This window comes from Aquarana catesbeiana, linkage group LG01 (genome assembly GCF_042186555.1).
Source record: "Aquarana catesbeiana isolate 2022-GZ linkage group LG01, ASM4218655v1, whole genome shotgun sequence".
Taxonomy (NCBI): domain Eukaryota; kingdom Metazoa; phylum Chordata; class Amphibia; order Anura; family Ranidae; genus Aquarana; species Aquarana catesbeiana.
In genome coordinates, this window is record NC_133324.1 from 90,751,580 (window position 1) to 90,768,242 (window position 16,663).

The window sequence follows — 16,663 nt, forward strand, 5'->3', positions numbered from 1 at the left end:
GGTCAAATTTGTACAACTCCATAAAATGTGGAATAAGGAACCAACTTAATCCTTACAACACCAGCATAGCGGTCATGTAGATGGATATATTTTAGCTAATTTGTAAGGAGTTAGGTACCATCTATTCAATATTTTCTGGGAGTTGTCCCAATGCTCTAAGCAGGATGTTGCATTTTGGTTTATTCCCATAGCATTGTACAAACATTCGTCCGAAAAGGATTGTCCTAAAACTTTTTCCCATTTATACATATTAGGGTTTTTCTCATATTTAGGATATTGAGAAAAAATGTTATAGAAGAAAGCTATACTTTTATGTTTTACAGGGTTGTTAATGGTGAGGTGTGTCCAAATTAAAGATGGAACTTCAAAATCTTGATGTGGATTAAAACTTTCAGACGGCTGAGCTTACTTAATTTATCATCAATCATGGCTTTGTATCCTGAGGGAAGGTGTACGTAGAAGTTAAAGCCCTCAGCAACCCATTTGTTTATCGAGAGTCCGCCTCTACAGTAGTCAAGGGTTCTGAGTGGTATAGGTATCTTTTGTAAATGCCCTAAAGCATGGAAGTTTGAGACAAGAAACTTCCATGCTAACAGGGTAGCTTTAATGGAAAGCAATTTAGGAACTATGACCTTAGGGAATATCGTATAAGCCACTGACAGGGCAAATAAATCACTTCCCTTGGTGATTTTTCTTTCAATGGATAACCGTAGCTTATCGTCATTTGGGAAGAACCAGTATTTCATTTGATCCAAAAGTGTTGCGTAGTAGTATTTATGTATATCAGGTAAGTTCATACCCCTTTGTTTTTGGAAGATGTTAAAATAGAGAAAGCTACCCTTGGTTTTGTGTTATTCCAGACTAGGTTTCTCAATTTAGTATTTAGAATCTTGAAAAAGCTTGAAGGTATTGGAATAGGTATGGATCTAAATAGGTATAGTATCTTGGGTAGGTTTTGCATTGTAAATGCTGCAATTTTGCCTATCCAGGATAGGTGTGTTTGTTTTATGTTTTGAAAATCTTTATAAATCAAGTGTAATAAGTTAGGAAAATTAGCTGCATAAAGTTTTTTTTGCGTAAAATGTAAGGTTTATACCTAAATAGGTGAACGAAGATGCATCCCAATTATAATTATATTTTTCTTTGAGGATGGTAAAGGTATCATTAGATATATTCATAGGTAGGGAAAAGCTTTTCCTATTGTTCATTTTATAATAAGATACATTACTAAAGCAGTTAAGTACTGATTGTAGCACGTGCAGGGATTTGTTGGGATTAGTTAAAGATAGAATGATATCATCGACAAATAGCCCAATTTTATGTATTATATTACCTGTCTTTATTCCTGAAATATTTTCATTGGACCTAATGGTTTCCGCTAAGGGTTCAATTGCAGATCATCAAAAAATTGTTTTGCTTGCGTCTATATAGCAAGGTTACTTTGTGGTATAAGCAAGGAAGCTGAGACCTCTGCAGTGTGTAAATGTGCTTTTCCTATACAAAGATGCTGTGCATACAAAACTATTACAATATTAGGACTACAATACAAGACTGACAGATATCTATAACAAGCACAATGCCTAGCAAATAAATAGCCTATGGTCTGTAACAGTAGAAATACACTTAAAAGTTAACTCCGGTTACTGTGTTTGTGATCTCCAGTGGCAACGAGGACTCAGTTGGTAGTTATTGGAGAATCAGGCAAAAGCATCTTATTTCTTCAATGGCTGGTTACAGGTGAGTCTTTTGATTCTAAAGCATGATGAGCCCTCCTAGCTTATGGCTGAAACCCCCTTTTATGTGTCAGGCTGTTTATCATAGTTACCAAACAACAGAAAACATACCTGTTTACTGTAGCTGTAGAGACAATGGACTGCTGAAACTGTCAACAGCTCCCATTGTTTAGGACAGCCTATGTATTCGTTACCAAAACATTAGTTTGAGAAACAGCCTCAAACAAAACCTGATTTCTGTTTCTGTGAAAACTGATTGAGAAAAATAATGAATTGAAAAAAAAAAAAAGAATATATATATACATATATATACAGTATATACTCATATCAAATGCAACATGCAACCCACAGGGTCAGTCACATATCTGGCATTTTCAGTGTTTCCAAGCTCACTGTCTCTGTCACTGAGGCGAGCTAACTGCTGTCCAGCGCCAGAGTGCTGAGGTGAAGCGGCGCCAATTTTTCTCACAGGATCGCTATAGTGACCTAAAATGACCCCAATTTCTTGGGTCCTCCGTGGTCCTTCCTTTTCCCCATAGTGACACGCTAATGCCCCGTACACACGTTCGGATTTTCCGACGGAAAATGTGTGATAGGACCGTGTTGTCGGAAATTCCGACCGTGTGTAGGCTCCATCACACATTTTCAAATCGGATTTTCCGACACACAAAGTTTGAGAGCAGGCTATAAAATTTTCCGACAACGAAATTCCGATAGTATGTACACAAATCCGACGGACAAAGTGCCTTGCATGCTCAGAATAAATAAAGAGATGAAAGCTATTGGCCACTGCCCCGTTTATAGTCCCGACGTACGTGTTTTACGTCACCGCGTTTAGAACGATCGGATTTTCTGACAACTTTGTGTGACCGTGTGTATGCAAGACAAGTTTGAGCCAACATCCGTTGGAAAAAATCCTAGGATTTTGTTGTTGGAATGTCCGAACAAAATCCGACCATGTGTACGGGGCATAAGACTCTGGATACTCCGGTATCTTTTTGTGCCTTCAATACCTCTGTCAGTTGCCGTGTGCCAGCTAGATAGCGGCCATCTTCCTCCGCTGCCAGCCACGCCCCCCCCCCCCCCACTTATCAGTACCAATTTGCTAAAAAGACAACCCCTAGACTGTTTATTGGGGTTAGAGTGAAAGGACTGTGGCCCCTTCAGGGGTAGCGCTACACATATATGAATGCTCAGTTTTTGTTTTTCATTTTAAACAGCATGGGGGAGGGTTTAGAATCCCTGTCCAGAGGAGCCTGCTCTAACATCCCTGTTAGAGCAGGCTCAGAGCAGTGTTTTACTGCAACATGCCGCTTGGTGTTTTAGGGATCTCCCGAATAGTACGAAGACGCATCCGTTGATAGGACCCACCCTTTGGATGGGATATGGGCTTTTCTCCAAAGGTAAATTATCGGCAATAGACTCCCCTTTGTTCCCTATTTTAGGGAACCCACAGTTTGAACCGGGTTTGAGGAAGGGACCTTTTGAAATATTGATAGCGCAGGCCTCCCATTTTCTCACATTGGGATCTTGGCCCACGATACAGGAAAGATGACGGCAGGTTTTGCAGCATACCAATTGGATTTTTGGAGGGCAGTTCAGCTGAGACACTTCCTTAATACCTTGACTTTACCAAACAGATAGGAACGAGCGTTAACAAAGTTTGAGGAATATTATACCGGGAGGGGTATACTGTACACATCTCTATCCAAAATGTATGCATTGTTGGTTGCACCTCCAGAGGACTTTCAGTTACCCTTCCTTAGGAAGTGGGAGATGGAAGTGGATCGGGTCTTTTCGGAGGGGCAACGAAACAAGATAATACATAATATGTTTGAAGCCTCAACTTGCATAAAAATGCAGGAGACAAGCTTTAAGATTCTATTGCAGTGGTACAGTACAGCTTTCTTACATAAATGCTACCCAGATATATCAGACAACTGTTGGGGGTGCGGGGGAAAATGTGGGATGTTAGTGCATGTTTTTTGGTCCTGCCCTAGAATAAAGGGTTTTTGGAGAGAAGTACAGAGAATTGCCCAAAAGTTTAGTGACCAGGAGATTCCCGAAGACCTGACTTTTTTTTTATTACAAGATATCAATACAACGGTTAAATTATATAAGAAATCAATACTTTGTCATCTCCTGAATGCAGCTAGATCGTGTATTCCACTTACCTGGAAACAAACACACCCTCTGTCAGTAGGGATGTGGCTTAAACGAGTAGAACAAATTAATCAAATGGAAGATTTGGTTTGGCCATCCCAGGAGAAGCGGGGGTTTATCTGGAAACATGGTTTTTATGGAATCTTTTTATTTATACAGAGGAGGGAAGATCCCTTATATATGTGAACTGAGTAAATGCTATACGGAGAGATCTGAGGTGGGGATGTTTGGACGGGATGGGGGTGTGGAGAGAGGGGGGAGGATGAGGCGAGAGGCCAGGGGGGACTTGTTGGGAGGGTTTTTTTTTTTTTCTTATGTCTTTACTTTTGTTGATTTTTGGTTTGGCAGGGGGAAATATGGAAGGAAGAGAGATTTTGACACATGGTGAATATAATATATATAGAAGACCCTCCAATTTTGGAGATACTTTTTTTTTTTACTATATATCTGCATGTCCAGGAAGGAATACCGATTTTGATTTGATGTAGTAAATGTGTAGGGTAAAGAAGTTATCAATTGTGTATAGTATAAGTATGTTACTGTATATTAGCCAGCAGATAGAGATGGATATTATGTTATGTATGATGTTTATGAAATGTACTCTTTGCTTTCTTCTAAATAAAATTAAATTTGAAAGAATCCCTGTCCAGTTTTACTGCTGCCCAGGACTCTGTAAGAGGGATTTCCCATTACTTTCTGTTCTTCTGATCACAGATTCATCAGGATGTGAGGGCAAATCATCACAACTCAGACAGATTTTTTTTAAGAGAGTAGGAGAAGGTTAGAACCCCTCTGACATTTTTCTTTTCTGTCCATATAGTTACATAATTTGTCCATCTAGTTCAACTAATAAGACCAATATCAACCAATATCTGTAGTGCTTGATGCTTAGACTGGCCTAATGGTCCCCATCAAGCACTATATCCGTAGTGCTTGATGCTTAAGCTGCTAATTAAATGATCAAGTCCTGGAGAATTCTCTAACTGCCTGGCACTGCTCATCTAAAATATTCATTTGTAATGATCCCAGATATGGTGTCTGTAACTGTTGTCAGGAAAACTGGAAAAAAATATTGAAAATCTGCTGGTTACTAGGGATGAGCTTTGAGTTCGAGTCGAACTCATGTTCGACTCGAACATCGGCTGTTCGTCAGTTCGCCAAACAGCGAACAATTTGGGATAAATAAAAAGTGTAGAAATTGCGCCAACTCAAAAATATGTGTAGTGAAACAGCCAACACAACAAACTGACTGTTGTAAGTGTATAAAGGTGATAATAGGGTGTGGCGCTAGCAGGTGAAAAAATGCATGTTATTTGGTCAAAAAACAGTGATATTAAAAGGGAGGTATCACATCCTGAAGTGTGTACCTGTTTGTGTTAGTGATACATATTATGGAAGGATGAAATATTCAAATACAGCACCATCAAAAAGCCACAAAAATAAAAATATATAATATGAAAGCTCTAAAAAACAATCAAGAGTGGGTATACACAAATACATGTAAGTGGTGAATGGTATGTCCTGAACCTATGTATCAATTAAGTATAAATAGTGTATATAGTATAACACATTCTAGAGTGACACAAAAAAATAATGTGGTAAATATGCAAAATATCAAAATGTGCTATGTGTTTGACTTAGCACAGATTATGTTCATCAGGGCAAAGCCAGGGCAAAACCAGGGCACATAAGTCCATAAAGAAATGCTGGAAATCTAATAATAAATAAATGGGGTGCTTGCAATTAATCCTATGACAGTCTAAAAACAAGCAGTCTTTATGTAGGGTAAATGTGAGCCGTTTGAAAGGATCCTTAATTGGAGATGGTTTCTTCACTCATTACGGTGGTATCAACCCAAAGGGATAAGCAAAAGAATGCCCTTACCAGACAAGGTGGACTCGCAGGCCCTTGGCGGTGAGTCAAACAAGCTTGTACCGTCAAGCGGTATGGTACAGCAATCCGTGTGGTGGTCTTGTGCAGAGTCTCGTCAGATGTTGTCAGATGGTATATCTCTGAAAGTGGCAAACCAGGATCCGGTGCCTCCAATACTCCGCTGCGGTCAACAGGCGATCATTTCCTCAGCGATCCATTACATGGACAAGCAAACCAAGGGAGAAAAAGACTTCCACATAGTGTGAATCCTTTTTTAAAAAGCGTTATAGCTTTTTATTGATATCAAAATTCTTTTCCAAAAAATTTTTTTAAAAATGGGCAGTAAAAACTTGGCTCAAAAACGGCAAAAACAATGTAAAATAATGTAAAATTCAGCGCAGTGTGTGATGGTAGGGTATAACCATAAGGAACCGACGCGTTTCGTCCTCAAAGACTTCTGCCCCAGAAGTCTTTGAGGACGAAACGCGTCGGTTCCTTATGGTTATACCCTACCATCACACACTGCGCTGAATTTTACATTATTTTACATTGTTTTTGAGCCAAGTTTTTACTGCCCATTTAAAAAAGAATTTTTTGGAAAAGAATTTTGATATCAATAAAACGCTATAATGCTTTTTAAAAAAGGATTCACACTATGTGGAAGTCTTTTTCTCCCTTGGTTTGCTTGTCCATGTAATGGATCGCTGAGGAAATGATCGCCTGTTGACCGCAGCGGAGTATTGGAGGCACCGGATCCTGGTTTGGCACTTTCAGAGATATACCATCTGACAACATCTGACGAGACTCTGCACAAGACCACCACACGGATTGCCGTACCATATCGCTTGACGGTACAAGCTTGTTTGACTCACCGCCAAGGGCCTGCGAGTCCACCTTGTCTGGTAAGGGCATTCTTTTGCTTATCCCTTTGGGTTGATACCACCGTAATGAGTGAATAATCCATCTCCAATTAAGGATCCTTTCAAACGGCTCACATTTACCCTACATAAAGACTGCTTGTTTTTAGACTGTCATAGGATTAATTGCAAGCACCCCATTTATTTATTATTAGATTTCCAGCATTTCTTTATGGACTTATGTGCCCTGGTTTTGCCCTGGCTTTGCCCTGATGAACATAATCTGTGCTAAGTCAAACACATAGCACATTTTGATATTTTGCATATTTACCACATTATTTTTTTGTGTCACTCTAGAATGTGTTATCCTATATACACTATTTATACTTAATTGATACATAGGTTCAGGACATACCATTCACCACTTACATGTATTTGTGTATACCCACTCTTGATTGTTTTTTAGAGCTTTCATATTATATATTTTTATTGTTGTGGCTTTTTGATGGTGCTGTATTTGGATATTTCATCCTTCCATAATATGTATCACTAACACAAACAGGTACACACTTCAGGATGTGATACCTCCCTTTTAATATCACTGTTTTTTGACCAAATAACATGCATTTTGTCACCTGCTAGCGCCACACCCTATTATCACCTTTAAACAATTTGGGATGTTCGCGGCAAATTCGAAAGCCGCGGAACACCATTTAAAAGTCTATTGGAGAAATAAAAAGTGCTAATTTTAAAGGCTTATATGCATGGTATTGTCATAAATAGTGTTTGGGGACCTGTGTCCTGCCCCAGGGGACATGTATCATAGCAAAAAGAATTTTTAAAAACGGCCGTTTTTTCGGGAGCAGTGATTTTAATAATGCTTAAAGTGAAACAATAAAAGTGTAATATTCCTTGAAATTTTGTACCTGGGGGGTGTCTATAGTATTCCTGTAAACGGGCGCATATTTCCCGTGTTTAGAACAGTCTGACAGTAAAATGACATTTCAAAGGAAAAAAAGTAATTTAAAACTACTTGCGGCTATAATGAATTGTCGGTCCGACAATACACATAAAAGTTCATTGATAAAAACGGTATGGGATTTCCCCACAGGGGAACCCCGAACCAAAATTTTTTTTAGAAAATGGCGTGGGGTCCCCCTAAATTCCATACCAGACCTGAAGGGCCTGGTAGGGAAAAAAATCTTCCAGATTCCGATAAGCCCCCCGCCCGCAGACCCCCACAACCACCGGCCAAGGGTTGTGGGGATGAGGCCCTTCTCCCCATCAACATGGGGACAAGCTGCTTTGGGGGGCTACCTCAAAGCACCCTACATATGTTGAGGGCATGTGGCCTGGTATGGTTCAGGAGGGGGGGTGCTCTCTGGTCCCTTCCTCTTTTCCTGTGGCCTGCCAGGTTACATGCTCGGATAAGGGTCTGGTATGGATTTTTGGGGGGACCCCACTCCTTTTTTAAAAAAATTTTGGCGTGGGGTTCCCCTTAATATCCATACCAGACCTGAAGGGCCTGGTATGGAATTTAGGGGGACCCCCACGCCATTTTTTTTGTAAATTTTGGCATGGGGTTCCCCTTAATAACCATACTAGACCTGAAGTGCCTGGTATGGAATTTAGGGCAACCCCCACGCATTTTTTTTTTATTTTGATTCGGGGTTCCCCTGTGGGGAAATCCCATGCAGTTTTTATCAATGAACTTTTATGTGTATTGTCGGACCGAGTAGTTTTAAATGACTTTAAAAAGCCACGAGTAGTTTTAAATGACTTTTTTCCCTTTGAAATGTCATCTTGCTGTCAGACTGTTTTAAACACGGGAAACATGCGCCCCTCTACAGGCATACTATAGACACCCTCAGGTACGAAATTTAAAGGAATATTACACTTTTATTGTTTCACTTTAAGCATTATTAAAATCAGTGCTCCCGAAAAAACGTCCGTTTTTAAAAACCCTTTTTGCATTGATACATGTCCCCTGGGGCAGGACCCAGATCCCCAAACACTTTTTATGACAATAACTCGCATATAAGCCTTTAAAATGAGCACTTTTGATTATTCATGTTCGTGTCCCATAGACTTTAACGGTGTTCGCGTGTTCGAACAAATTTTTTGCCTGTTCGCAAGTTCTGCTGCGAACCGAACCGGGAGGTGTTCGGCTCATCCCTACTGGTTACCTTTTTAGGTGCTTTTTATTTGCATAACAATCTTTACATGTGTAGCGGTACCCCTGTAGGGGCTGCTAAGTGATGTGGCCCACCTGTCACCCTGCCCGGCCTGGCATTCACTTCCCAGACACTCCAAGACAATGAACAGTCTGTTGCTTTGTTTTTTGTTATTTTATTGAGGGAATTTAACTTGGATGGGTATGGGAAATATGAAATGCCCAGTAGAATAACAGCAAAATTGCTAGGGACGACTATATACACTCTTTGTACACTCCTTCCCACTCCTCCTGCACAACTCTTGCTTGCAGACTATTGCTCTTTCTCTCTAAAAGCAGCTAGCACATGGTTAGGCCCGACACTGGCTCAGCCAGGCCTTAGGAATTTGCCCTTTGAAGGCAGAGACTGCAGGCCCCCATAGTGTAGCAGAAAATATGGAAAGTCGTGTTAGTGATAGCTGTCCTTATGGTGGACTACTGCTCCCAGTCAGTCCTCTTCAGGCCCAGCCAGCCCTCCTGGCTGCAGCTGCCCCACTTTACTGTCCATGACATTGCAGTCCTCACTACTGGCTCCACACCCAGCTCTGACTGTTTCCTCTCAGTCCTCTCTGCCATGCCTCTCCAGTCCTCCCGACTGCCCATGTCACTCACCAGCCCTCTTGGCGGCAACCAGTGCTCTGCGCCCCGAGCCCACCCTTGTTTGAAGCCTATCAGAGCCTCTGGCTCTAATCACGTGCTTCAAAATAACATCCACTCCCAATCAGAATCCATGGTCCAGCGTCCCTGTATGTAGATCAGGGGGCCAGACGCATGGATGGGGGGGGGGCGGCGCCCGTGCACCCTATATGGAGTGGCGGCCACTGCCGGAGAGCCTGGAGTGTGGTGCTGCAGGAAAACCTGGGGATTCTATTTTATATACAGGTGAAAAAAAGGTAAGAGTAAGAAGACTAAGTAAAGGGGGGTTTACTCTATGGGGGACCTGCCACAGCGGGAGAAATCGTTGCACTAACATTGCTTATGTTAGTACAACGATCTCTCAGGTTTTTTTTTTCCTTCAGCCCACTGGGTTGAATGAAGAGAAAACTGAATGTGTGTACCAGGCATTAGAAACATCGAAAAGATGAGAAATATAAAATAATATATACAATGCTGTGAAAAAGTATTTGGCCTTTCTGATTTTCTATTTTTTTGCATATTTGTTACACTTAAATGACTCAGATCATCAAACGAATTTTATTATTACACAAAGGTAACCCAAGTAAATACAAAATGCAGTTTTTAAATGATGGTTTCATTTATTAATCAATTCAATACCGGGCACTTTTCCCCCTCTGACAGGGAGAGCTGCCGCAGACCCCCCCTCTGACAGGGAGAGCCGCCGATCGGCTCTCCTTGTCAGCGTGAACCAAGGAAAGCTGTTTATCGGCACTTCCTGGTTCACGCGATGATTAGCTGTCACAGCTGATCACGTGGTAAGAAGCCTTTGTCAGAGGCTCCATACCACGATCGGAGGTGCAGTGTGTCAGACTGAAGCACAGCACCTCCGATCGCCACGCTGCACACCCCTGCGGGCATGCGCTGGCTTGTTATCCTGATCACATCATTTGACGTCTGATCAGGATAACAGAACCACTTTGCCGCCATCATATTGCTATATGGCGGACGGCAAGTGGTTAAGGCAAAAAAGCTGTGCAAACCTGTTTGGCTTTATATGAAAAAGTAATTGCCCCCTAAACACTAATAATTGGTTGTGCCACCCTTGGCGGCAACAACTGCAATCAAGCGTTTGCGATAACTGGCAATCAGTCTTTCACATTTCTGTGGAGCAATTTTGGCCTACTCTTCTTTGCAGAATTGTTTTACTTCAGCCACATTGGAGGGTTTTCCTGCATGAACAGCCTGTGTAAGGTCATGCTAGCATCCCAATTGAATTTAAGTCTGGGCTTTGACTAGGCCACTCCAAAACCTAAATTTTGCTCTGTTTGATCAATTTGGAGGTGTACTTGCTGTTGTGTTTCGGATCATTGACCTGCTGCATAACCTAAGTGCACTTGAGCTTGAGGTCACAAACTGATGGCCGGACATTTTCCTTTAGGATTTTCTGGATTTTCAAAGTCCTAAACACAGGAAGATAGCTAGTTTGTTTGCATCCTCCTCCCAGGCTGGGAGGAAGCGGGATAAGTCCCCTTCCCCTTCCTGGACCCGTCATCTGCGGATCAGGAGTGGGTAGAGGATTCAGATGTGCCCCTGGGGGGCCCACTAGAGGGGCAGGAGGATGGTTCCTCATTTGAGGACTCTGTCCCAGAGGAGTCTTTTTCAACTTCACAGCCGCAAAGATTGCTAATTCAATCACTCACTGAAACAGTGCGTTTTGGTTATACAGTGGGGACGGAAAGTATTCAGAACCCCTTAAATGTTTCACTCTTTGTTATATTGCAGCCATTAGCTAAAAGCATTTAAGTTAATTTTTTTTCCTCATTAATGTACCCACAGTACCCCATATTGACAGAAAAACACACAATTGTTGACATTTTTGCAGATTTATTAAAAAAGAAAAACTGAAATATCACATGGTCCTAAGTATTCAGACCCTTTGCTGTGACACTCATATATTTAACTCAGGTGCTGTCCATTTCTTCTGATCGTCCTTGAGATGGTTCTACGCCTTCATTTGAGTCCAGCTGTGTTTGATTATACTGATTGGACTTGATTAGGAAAGCCACACACCTGTCTATATAAGACCTTACAGCTCACAGTGCATGTCAGAGCAAATGAGAATCATGAGGTCAAATGAACTGCCTGAAGAGCTCAGAGACAGAATTGTGGCAAGGCACAGATCTGGCCAAGGTTACAAAACAATTTCTGCTGCACTTAAGGTTCCTAAGAGCACAGTGGCCTCCATAATCCTTAAATGGAAGACATTTGGGACGACCAGAACCCTTCCTAGAGCTGGCCGTCCGGTCAAACTGAGCTATCGGGGGAGAAGAGCCTTGGTGAGAGAGGTAAAGAGGAACCCAAAGATCACTGTGGCTGAGCTCCAGAGATGCAGTCAGGAGATGGGAGAAAGTTGTAGAAAGTCAACCATCACTGCAGCCCTCCACCAGTCGGGGCTCTATGTTAGAGTGGCCCGACGGAAGCCTCTCCTCCGTGCAAGACACATGAAAGCCCGCATGGAGTTTGCTAAAAAAACACCTGAAGGACACCAAGATGGTGAGAAATAAGATTCGCTGGTCAGATGAGACCAAGATAGAACTTTTTGGCCTTAATTCTAAGTGGTATGTGTGGAGAAAACCAGGCACTGCTCGTCACCTGTCCAATACAGTCCCAACAGTGAAGCATGGTGGTGGCAGCATCATGCTGTGGGGGTGTTTTTCAGCTGCAGGGACAGGAAGACTAGTTGCAATCGAGGGAAAGATGAATGCGGCCAAGTACAGGGATATCCTGGACGAAAACCTTCTCCAGAGTGCTCAGGACCTCAGACTGGGCCGAAGGTTTACCTTCCAACACAATGACCCTAAGCACACAGCTAAAATAACGAATTAGTGGCTTCACAACAACTCTGTGACTGTTCTTGAATAGCCCAGCCAGAGCCCTGACCTAAACCCAATTGAGCATCTCTGGAGAGACCTAAAAATGGCTGTCCACCAACGTTTACCATCCAACCTGACAGAACTGGAGAGGATCTGCAAGGAGGAATGGCAGAGGATCCCCAAATCCAGGTGTGAAAAACTTGTTGCATCTTTCCCAAAAAGACTCATGGCTGTATTAGATCAAAAGGGTGCTTCTACTAAATACTGAGCAAAGGGTCTGAATACTTAGGACCATGTGATATTTCAATTTTTCTTTTTTAATAAATCTGCAAAAATGTCAACAATTCTGTGTTTTTCTATCAATATGGGGTGCTGTGTGTACATTAATGAGGAAAAATAATGAACTTAAATGATTTTAGCAAATGGCTGCAATATAACAAAGAGTGGAAAATTTAAGGGGGTCTGAATACTTTCCGTCCCCACTGTATATAGTATCTCATAAAAGTGAGTACACCCCTCACATTTTTGTAAATATTTTATTATATCTTTTCATGTGACAACACTGAAGAAATGACACTTTGCTACAATGTAAAGTAGTGAGTGTACAGCTTGTATAACAGTGTAAATTTACTGTCCCCTCAAAATAACTCAACACACAGCCATTAATGTCTAAACCACTGGCAACAAAAGTGAGTATACCCCTAAGTAAAAATGACCAAATTAGGCCCAATTTGCCATTTTCCCGCCCCCGTGTCATGTGACTCATTAGTGTTACAAGGTCTCAGGTGTGAATGGGGAGCAGGTGTGTTAAGTTTGGTGTTGTCGCTCTGACTCTCACATACTGGTCACTGGAAGTTCAACATGGCACCTCATGGCAAAGAACTCTCTGAGGATCTGAAAATGTTGCTCTACATAAGGATGGTCCAGGCTATAAGAAGATTTCCAAGACCCTGAAACTGAGCTGAAGCACGGTGGCCAAGACCATACAGTGGTTTAACAGGACAGGTTCCATTCAGAACAGGCCTCGCCATGGTTGACCAAAGAAGCTGATTGCACTTGCTCAGCATCATATCCAGAGGTTTTCTTTGGGAAATAGATGTTTAAGTGCTGCCAGCATTGTTGCAGAGGTTAAAAGGGTGGGGGGTCAGCCTGTCAGTGCTCAGACCATACGCCGCACACTGCATCAAATTGGTCTGCATGGTTGTCCTCCCAGAAGGAAGCCTCTTCTAAAGATGATGCATAAGAAAGCCCACAGTTTGCTGAAGACAAGCAGATTAAGGAGGTGGATTACTGGAACTATGTCTCTAACATCCACCAGCTCCGTGATGTCATCATGGAGGAGTGGAAGAGGACTCCAGTGGCAACTTGTGAAGCTCTGGTGAACTCCGTGCCCAAGAGGGTTAAGGCAGTGCTGGAAAATAATGGTGGTCACACAAAATATTGACACTTTGGGCCCAGTTTGGACATTTTCACTTAGGGGTGTACTCACTTTTGTTGCCAGCGGTTTAGACATTAATGGCTGTGTGTTGAGTTATTTTGAGGGGACAGCAAATTTACACTGTTATACAAGCTGTACACTCACTACTTTACATTGTAGCAAAGTGTCATTTCTTCAGTGTTGTCACATAAAAGGGTATAATAAAATATTTACAAAAATGTGAGGGGTGTACTCACTTTTGTGAGATACTGTATATGTGTGTGTGTATATATACATTTTTTTTTTTTTTTTTTTGTGCTGTGTGAATGGGAACACCTAACAAACATATAATGGGGTTTTCTCAAATTTGACTGCAAAAGTTGAAAAACCCTTTAACCATAACTTGTGTGCACATATCATGGAATACTATATTTAATGTTAGGTCCTCCTTAAATACTCCAGACTGCTTCTTTCTGTCTGTTCATAGAATTTTCTTTATGTATGATCTATCAGCAGGAATTTCACAGTCCAGGATTCCTCAGCAGATCAGCTTCAATGGCTCCCATCTGTAGAGCAGTAAATCAGGCCTCTATAAATATGCATGCCAGCAACAGATGAGCAAAATGCGCTTGAAAATAAAGAACTATTAGCATCCCCGAGGCATATATTTGTAGGAAGATTGCTGTGTGTCTGCATACAGGAATTACAGGCAGGTTGCAGCAAATCTAGTGCCATCTCTTGCTTAATGCTGCTCTTGATTTGTGGATTGTGAAGACAGGTAGTTTCCTGTCTTCCTAAAGCTTTTCTTGTAATTTTCTAAAGTGGTAGACAGACAAAATATAAGATGTGTTATGTCAGTAGCTATTTACTTGTGTCAGTTAGTTTTGATGTACTAATCGGAATAAAAGCTGAAGTTTAAAGCGGTATTAAACCCAAAAGGAAACATTTGTTATATCACAGCTTACCAATTCTTATGCCCCGTACACACGGTCGGACTTTGTTCGGACATTCCGACAACAAAATCCTAGGATTTTTTCCGATGGATGTTGGCTCAAACTTGTTTTGCGTACACATGGTCGCACAAAGTTGTCGGAATTTCCGATCGCCAACAACGCGGTGACGTCAAGCACGTACGACGAGACTAGAAAAGGCCAGTTCAGAACCAAGCGCGGCGCCCTTTGGGCTCCTTTTGCTAATCTCATGTTAGTAAAAGTTTGGTGAGAGACGATTCGCGCTTTTTCAGACTCGTGGCTTTCAGATCGTTTTCTGCGGTTCAGTTTGTGCTTGTGGGTTTGTATCTGCTCTTCAGTGCGTGCAAGCAAGCTCCGCGTGACTTTAAGTAGTCATTGTGTTTTTGTTTGTTCGTTACTGTTTTTCAGGTCGCTCTTCACAGGCCTTGCTGTTCTTCAGTGCGTTCTGTTACTTCGTTCTGAGCAGCCGACCGTTTTCTAGCCATGTTTCGTATACGTACTCCTCATAGAGTTCGTGCTGTGCGGGGGCTTGGTGTTGGGGTCCTGACCTTGACACAAGTCCAGTCCATGAACAGGGTGGGGAGGAGTTCATGGACCAAGAATTGGTTGCTTCAGCGTGACCAGTTCTCTCATATGCCTTTGCTCCGTGAGATCCGTGAGAATAATCCTGACGATTTCAGGAACTTACTCAGGATGACGGACCCCTTATTTCACCGTCTGCTGGCTTCGCTGACCCCCTATATCAGCAGGCAGGATACCTGCATGAGGCAAGCTACCCTGCGGTACTTGGTGACAGGGAGAAGTCTGCAGGACTTGAAGTTCTCGACAGGCATCTCCCCCCAGGCTCTGGGGATCATCATCCCAGAGACCTGTTCTGCCATCATCCAGGTCCTGCAGAAGGAGTATATGAAGGTAAGATTTTTATCCTTTAATATCACATTTTATTGTATTGAATGATTGATAATATATTGTATTTCCTCATTCCCTAATTACCATGATTGGAATATGCTGTGAATGTCCCCTTTGTTCTCATGCATGCTGGATTTTTATGTAATTATTTTTTTAGTCCTTCATACAGATTGGCCTTCATTAACCTCCCCAGCATGCTCTCCTGCCCTATATTCACCTCATGTAGTCACTTAACAATGTATTTTATCAGCTCCATAGTAGTGCTTTACCCCAAACACCCCCTAAAATGTTTTTAAATGTGATTTGTGCTTTAAATTCAGGCAGAGTGCCAGAGGCTTTTTTTTGTGGTGTCCCCAAATCATTTTTAGTAACCCTCCCTCCCCCCAACTGCTAAGTCAGCTGATCCCAATTATCTATCTATCCTCAATCATCTATCTGCTGACTTTGCCAACCCATACACACTATACCCACCTCTTTTGTGGTCAGATTTATGGATGAATTCCCCAAAGCATGTAGTGCAAGGGCCTGCCTGAATACTTTCAAATGGTACTGTTTAAACTTTTTATATCCTATTATTATTTTGACAGGTAATAGCAGAATGTCCAAATGTCCTCAAATGTGTACAGTGTGTATTTATATCTTTGTATTATGACACTTCTTACCTGTCCAGTGCGCTGCCAATAGTGTAACTAAGGAGGGGCTGTTCCAAGTAATACCCATTATTTAGGCATTCATCTCTCAATGAAGTGGAGAGGGTTACCTGTCCAAGATTTCCCCACCCCCCATAATGTTAGAAATGGCCCATGAGAGGGGGAGGGGGGGAGGGGTAATATGATAGGTGTACCTTATACTTTGGTTTTGTTAAATTCCCCTTAATAAATGCTATCTGGAGGTTGGCCAAGAATGTTTGTGTCTAATCTGCTTGCCATGTTTATGTGCAAAAATATTAATTTATTTTTGTTTTCCTCAACAGTTTCCTTCCACGCCACAGGAATGGCAGACTGTGGCCTCCCACTTTGCCGAGCGGTGGGACTTTCC